The 6,000-nt window shown below is 51.9% G+C and overlaps 1 protein-coding gene across 1 annotated transcript in view; it reads left to right on the forward strand.

Moving 5' to 3' along the window:
* Positions 1 to 5,622, forward strand: part of FCHO2 (FCH and mu domain containing endocytic adaptor 2) — a 111,055-nt gene extending 105,433 nt beyond the window's left edge. Inside the window, exon 22 of the mRNA XM_045571567.1 lies at positions 5,582 to 5,622. The gene's annotated coding sequence lies outside the window, so the exon portion shown is untranslated. The remainder of the gene's footprint in view (positions 1 to 5,581) is intronic.
* The last annotated feature ends 378 nt before the right edge of the window (positions 5,623 to 6,000 follow it).

Below are 6,000 nucleotides of genomic sequence, written 5' to 3' on the forward strand. Positions count from 1 at the left end.
CAAAAGTAAAAGTATAGTTTCACACCCTTTATATCTCTACCAGAATTTGTGCACCAGTGGGGTCCCTCAGCCCGGCTGGTGGAGATTGGGCTGAAACCAGCTCTCTGACTCCCCCCCCCCCTTGAGGGGTCCCGGAGTACAAGAGGGCACTGCAAAGTTGTTGTCATACAGGGTGTGGTACACAAAGCAAGTGTGCAGTAAACCAGATTCAGTGCCAACAGTGCCCAGCAACAACATAACCCACGGCCAAAGGTGGTATTGCACGGCCCTGTGAGGAATCGGGCTCCCTCCTCTCTGGTTTCCGGGTGCCTCACCCAAGAACTCCTGCTGCCAAGACACTGCAGCTTGGCAGCTCCTGCATTGAGTGTCTGCCCCCTAGTGGCCAGTGCACATCATAGTGACAGCATATTAACCTTTTATATATATAGAATAATTGTTTTTCCTGATTAGTTCTTTAATCCTTTACATCAATTCATTAATTTCATTAATATTAACAAATAAGCTCACACAAGTACAACAGATGCATAATTAGAAACAGTTTGAATTATTCTGCCCATTATTGAATTTTAATTGCTCTAGCATTACAAATTCTTGATACAATAGATGAAATTAATAATCTTCCCTAACTGTACAAACCTATAGTCACCAATGTTATACACAGACTACGATCTATATAATTCCTACAATAGGTCAAACGCCAGAACTATGACTAGTAGAAGTTGATAATGAAGTAGTCCTACCTATAGAAGTAACAACCTGAATACTAAATCTGTCCAAATGTGGTCTACACTCATGAGCTATTCCCTCCTTAGGCCTAAAGACAAATGCCATTCCAGGGTGTTAATCAAACAACCCTAACATGATCAGGCTTATACTATGGACAATATTCAGAAATGTGTGGGTCAAGTCACATATTTATGCCTATTGTCTTCAAATTGATTCTATTAAAATATTTCAAAGAATGATCTGCTTCTGTAATATAAAAGCGATAAAAAAAACTAAATAGCATTAATCTTTCAAGTTTAAGACAGTTTCAACCTTGTAATGATATGCCACAATGAGATACATCAACATGATTACATTTATCAATAATTATAGTAATATTCATTATATTTCAATTGAAAATTTCAAAATAATTCTTATCCTTTGGCTCCAGAACTAAACAATTAAAACATCAAAACATTATACCCCTTAAGAAACAAAATGAACAAAAATTTGCTTCTTTCACTACCCCAACAGTAATAGGATTACCTGTTGTTAATCTATTTCCAAGCATTTTATTTCCCACGTATAACAAAGAACCGCTAGATTTTTTATTCAGCAATGATTGATTCACTTTACATCAAAACAACTGGTAGCCATACACAGTTATAAAGGACAAAGCTGATCTCTAAAACTCAGACCGCCAGTCCTTCACCACATTCACTTACACCTACTACACCGATCTCAATAAATTTAAAAATGGACATTCCCATATGAGCCAGAGCAGTAATTGCTGATTTCTGCCACAAAACAAAAGCATCGTTAGCCCATTTTCCACCCTAAGAGACACCCACCCACGTATTCCATATTAGTAATTATTGAAACCATCAATCAGCCTACTTTCTCATCCAACAGCCTTCGCTGCATGACGAGCTTCCATCATTCCAGCTGGCCACCTACTAACTCATTTCACTGGAGGAGCAACCTTTGCCTTAATAGGCATCAGCCCTGTCAAGGCTTTTTCATTGTTCATTTTTAAAAATCTTACTCTTCTTGAATTCCCACCAGCCTTCATTCAAGCTTACACATCCACACCACCAGCAAGTGTTTCCCTACATAGTACTCACTGGCCCACCGGGCGTATGCATGTCACACACAGGGGCCCCTCATCTCACTGCGCTTCTCTTTCTTGCACTTCTGAGCTGTTGAGGTTTTTTATTTTACAAATTGAAGGTCAGACCCTTCCTGTCAGCAGAGAGATTACAACTTTGCTTTATTGCAATACTCATGTTATTGCCAGGTCTGGAACCGAACCTGTGATACCTCTGTGGTCGGCCTACAGTAAATCGCAGTCCATCCACTTACAGGACCCCTACATTTACGGGAACCCTCACTTTGAAGGGGCCTTGGCGCTTTTCCCTCCGTGGCAGAGCGAAGAAAGTTGAGCTTTCTGCCACCAGCCCCATTAAAGGACTTACCCCCCTTCCAGACACCCCACCCCCTTGTCCCACGGGACCTCCCTTTCCCCTCTTCCTTGGGAACAGGGGGGCTCATTCCTCCCTCAGAAGCTCGTCCTCTGGGGCTGGGGCTGAGGGGGGTCCCTCACCCCTTCTTGCTTACCTCTGGCTGCCTTCTTCAGCGCCGGAGAAGACCTCTGGACAGTTCCCATTCTGAACTGGTTTCTCCTGGGGCCAGCTGTGTGGCCTGCTGGCAAACGGCTTCTCAGGGCCTGTTTCCTCCTGAGCAAAATAGAAAGAGCAGGTCAGAGGGGCCCCCAGAGCAGGCCAGAGGGACCCCCAGAGCAGGCCAGAGGGGCCCCCAGAGCAGGCCAGAGGGGGCCCCAGAGCAGGCCAGAGGGACCCACAGAGCAGCCCAGAGGGACCCACAGAGCAGGCCAGAGGGACCCGCAGAGCAGGCCAGAGGGACCCGCAGAGCAGGCCAGAGGGGCCCCCAGAGCAGGCCAGAGGGACCCGCAGAGCAGGCCAGAGGGACCCACAGAGCAGGCCAGAGGGGCCCCAGAGCAGGCCAGAGGGATCCACAGAGCAGGCCAGAGGGGTCCCCAGAGCAGGCCAGAGGGGTCCACAGAGCAGGCCAGAGGGACCCGCAGGGCAGGCTGTGCTGGGAAGACCAGCCCAAGCTTGGTTTCACACACTGGGCCTTCTTGGCCTGGCTGAGCCTGAGGAAGGCGTTTAGGCTAAAAAAGACTTTCTACCCCGGGCCCGGCCCTTCCTACTCCAGCCCTGGGCGTCCTCGGTGGAGCAGGGCCCGGGCTCCTTCAGAGGCTCCGCTCCTCCCTGTGGGAGGCCAGCACGCCCTTCCCTCAGAGCCCCGTCCCCAGCCCGCCACGCAGAGGCCCCTGGGCCGCCGGGCTCACCTCCAGCCTCCGGGCCCGGCGCCCCTCCTGCACCAGGCGCTCCTGTCTGCGTGGCCTCCGGGCGGGCAGGCAGGAAAGGGCTTCCACTCCACGTTGCAGATGGGGAAACCGAGGCATCAGAAGAAACAAGCAGCCTGGCTCCCGCTCAGGGCCAGGGTGAGCCTTGGGCCTTCCGGGGCCCCGTCCGGTTCCTCTGATTGGCCCCGCGCAGAACCCACGCTGCTCACACGTGTAGCCGATGCTCCCCGGCCGCATCGCTAAAGGGCTTCCACGTGGGAAACCTAAGTGTCTCCCAAACAGAAAATGCCAGAAAGATCAAAGCAGGTGAAGCGGAGCCGAGGGGAGCAGGCCCTCCGGCCGGGCTGGAGGGAGTGTGCCTGCATCAAACTCCTCCGCTGGCATAAGCTGACCCTCCCGCAGGCCAGGGCGGGGAGAGGCGGCCCCATGCCATCACTGCGGTGTGTGCTGCTCCCTGAGCGGGAGGCTCAGTGTTCCTAAGCCCCACCTCCCCCTAAACTTGGAAACACCCCCGGATCGGGCCTGGGGATGTCTGTTATTAGGTGCCTCCAGCAAGGGGAGGCCACCGCCTCCCCGTGGCTCCTGTGGTCCTTACGTGGCCTGCCCGTGTGGAAATGTTCCCCGTGGTCACGCCAGATCGCTCAGATGTGGCCTCAGCAACTTCCTCCTGGAGGTCTGTGGGGAGAGCCAGCGGTGTGGGGCCGGGGCCCAGGTCTTCCCTCCCAGGAAGCAGGCGGGCAGGCGTCGGGCTGACTGCTTTGCCATCAGCAGACCTGGTCTCCCATCACGGGAAGGATGGGTGGGAAGGATGGGTGGGAAGGATGGGTGGGAAGAGAGCGCTTGCCCTGCCTGAGGGGCGATGGGCAGCAACTACTGTGGGGGAGGCAGGCATCGTGCATGGGGAACGGGCTCCCTGGGATGGGGCCCGGTGCGGCTACTCCCTCCCACACCACACCAGGGGCCCATGCTCCGGAGGGCCAGTTGGTGTGTTCAGGCCTCTCCTTTTCCTTCCCTCACAAGCCCCACCTCCCTGAGTATACACCAGGTCTCCTCGTTGTCGCTGTGCACTGACCTGGCCACCCTGCTCATTCTATGGGGTTTAGCCCCTGCACTGCTGCCTCCACTGCGATTACAAACAGGGATTCTCTGCTCAGAGGACGTGGATGGAATACCCATCAGCCGCCCTCGGAACAGTTGAGAGTCAAACATAGGACTTACTGGTACCAGCCAGCCACTGCCTCTCTAAGAAGTGACCTGATGGGAAACCCACCTCATACACACACACATTCTCTTTGAATGTGGCTGTATCTCTGTTTAATCCTTTTGTGACTTGTGTGGTAAACAGAGACCTTTCTTTGGTATCTTTGAATCCTTGGATGTTGAGAGAAATGGGTCTAATTGCAAACAGTATAGAGATTTGAGGGTAGACTTTCCTTTTGAATAATAATCAAAGATTGGGTGGAGCCCTAACTGCTTTGGCTCAGTGGCTAGAGTGTCGGCCTGTGGACTGAAGGGTCCCAGGTACGAGTACAGTCAAAGGCATGTACCTTGGTTGCGGGCACATACCTAGCAGGGGGTGTGCAGGAGGCAGCTGATCAATGTTTCTCTCTCATCGATGTTTCCATTCCTCTCCTTTCCTCTCTGTAAAAAAAAAAATCAATAAAAATATATTTTAAAAAACACACGATTGTATGGAAATAAAACTCATTGCATCTCTGGAGTTGGTGATGGGACATCAAGTTTACTAATAAACAGTGAGGTTGTACAATTGTGTTCAAGATGCTTTTCTCTATCTTTCTGTCCTCCTGGCTGGAATCATAAAACAGCACAGTTGGCTAGCCAGGAATATCAGAAAGGTGGGCCGATTATATTTCCCTGTCTCCCAGCCAGTGAGAGAGCAGTGTCTGATTGACACACACCCAACCTATCAGCAGAGAGTGTTCTCCGCTAAAGTCGCCATGTTTTCTACCTGGTCCGGCCTCCTAACCCAGCCAGCAGAAGCGGGTCAGGAGCATGCCCCCACCCCGGTCCCCGGAGGCCACGGGCGCGTGTGGACAGTCCACCAGCGTCCAGACACTGTGCAGACCGTGGTGGCCCTGACTGCCTGGGAGGCTGCGGGGGCTCCCTGGGCATTTCCCCCATTCCCCTGGCTTAGAACCTACAATTCACAAGAAGGAAGTAAAGAGAGGGGATGAAAGTCCACTGGTGCAAGCAAAGGGTCCCGTTGGGAGTCAAGGATTGCTGCGGCAGGAACAGTGAGATGGAAGGCTCCAGTTCCTGCAGGAGGAGCTGTTTCAGGCCATGGCTGGTCCAGACTGAGCTGAGGGAGGGGCCGCGCTGGGAGCTGGGAGATCACTGATGATAGGGACGCAGTGGTCTAAACAGCAAAGGGGCGGGTGTGTGTGTGTGTGTGTGTGTGTGTGTGTGTGTGTGTGGAGGGACAGAAGTGGCCTCAAAGGGCTGATAAATCACTGTGCTTAAGATTAGTGCCCTTGCTGAAACCGGTTTGGCTCAGTGGATAGAGCGTCGGCCTGCGGACTGAAAGGTCCCAGGTTCGATTCTGGCCAAGGGCATGTACCTTGGTTGCGGGCACATCCCTGGTAGGGGGTGTTCAGGAGGCATCTGATCAATGATTCTCTCTCATCGATGTTTCTAACTTTCTATCCCTCTCTCTTCCTCTCTGTAAAAAAAATCAATTAAAAAAAAAAGAAAAAGATTAGTGCCCTGAGTGAAAAATACCAGTGCTCTGAAAATAACAGGGAGGGTGGGGGAGGAGGGGAGTGGATTGAGGGGGGCAGGCCAGGGCTTATTTAGATGAGGAGGTCCCTCTGGGGAAATGGCATTTAACTGGAGAACTAAAGAGTGAACGGGAGTGTGTTAGTTTGCCCTTGAATGACTCTAAACTG

Source organism: Pipistrellus kuhlii, unplaced genomic scaffold (genome assembly GCF_014108245.1).
Source record: "Pipistrellus kuhlii isolate mPipKuh1 unplaced genomic scaffold, mPipKuh1.p scaffold_m20_p_4, whole genome shotgun sequence".
NCBI lineage: Eukaryota > Metazoa > Chordata > Mammalia > Chiroptera > Vespertilionidae > Pipistrellus > Pipistrellus kuhlii.